Source organism: Pygoscelis adeliae, unplaced genomic scaffold (genome assembly GCF_000699105.1).
Source record: "Pygoscelis adeliae isolate BGI_AS28 unplaced genomic scaffold, ASM69910v1 Scaffold393, whole genome shotgun sequence".
Classification (NCBI taxonomy): Eukaryota; Metazoa; Chordata; class Aves; order Sphenisciformes; family Spheniscidae; genus Pygoscelis; species Pygoscelis adeliae.
Window position 1 is genome coordinate 526243 of NW_008824376.1, and position 1060 is coordinate 527302.

Consider the following 1060-nt stretch of genomic DNA (forward strand, 5'->3'; position numbering starts at 1 on the left):
GGCAGGAGGCCGTGTGGGGCCGGCGGCCCTGGGGCGTCCGCTGTGAGGAGAGGGGAGAGAAAATGTCCTCCCTCCCGTTTCTGTATAGCCGCGCTCGGGGTGTGCTACTCGCTTCTTGTTGTATGTGTTCTTCCTAAATCACAGTGGAGAGGAATGATTTTGGTTTTTAAAGCATAAACATGACTATAAGCCTACTACTGAAACATCTCTTCAGGTTGCAAAGTACCCTCCGTGAGTGTGATAGGATTATTTCATAGTAAGAATTTTTTGCCTCGGTCTTCACTGGCAAGTGCTCGAGCCTCACCGCCCAAGCCGCAGAAGGTAAAGCCGGGAACGGGGAGAGTGAAGAGCCGCCCACTGTGGGAGAACATCAGGTTCAAGACCATCTAAGGCACCTGAAGGTGCACAAGTCCATGGGATCCGATGAGATCCATCTGCGGGTCCTGAAGGAACTGGCAGATGAAGTTGCTAAGCCACTATCCATTGTACTTGAGAAGTTGTGGAAGTTTGGTGAAGTTCCCACTGACTGGAAAAGGGGAAACATAACCCCCATTTTTAAAAAGGGAAAAAAGGAAGGCCTGGGGAACTACAGGCCAGTCAGTCTCACGTCCGTGCCTGGGAAGATCATGGAACAGATCTTCTGGAAGCTATGCTAAGGCCCATGGAGGACAGGGAGGTGATTTGAGACAGCCAGCATGGCTTCACCAAGGGCAAGTCCTGCCTGACTAACCTAGTGGCCTTCTACGATGGAGTGACTACATCAGTGGACACGGGAAGGGCTACAGATGTCATCTATCTGGACCTCTGTAAGGCCTTTGACACGGTCCCCCACAACATCCTTCTTGCTAAACTGGCGAGGTATGGATTTGATGGGTGGACTGTCCGGTGGGTGAGGAATTTGTTAGATAGTTGCATCCAGAGGGTAGTGGTCAACGGCTCAATGTCCAGGTGGAGACTGGTGATGAGTGGCGTCCCGCAGGGGTCCATGTTGGGACCAGTACTGCTTAATGTCTTCATCAATGAGATAGTGGGATCGAGTGCACCCTCAGCAAGTTTGCAG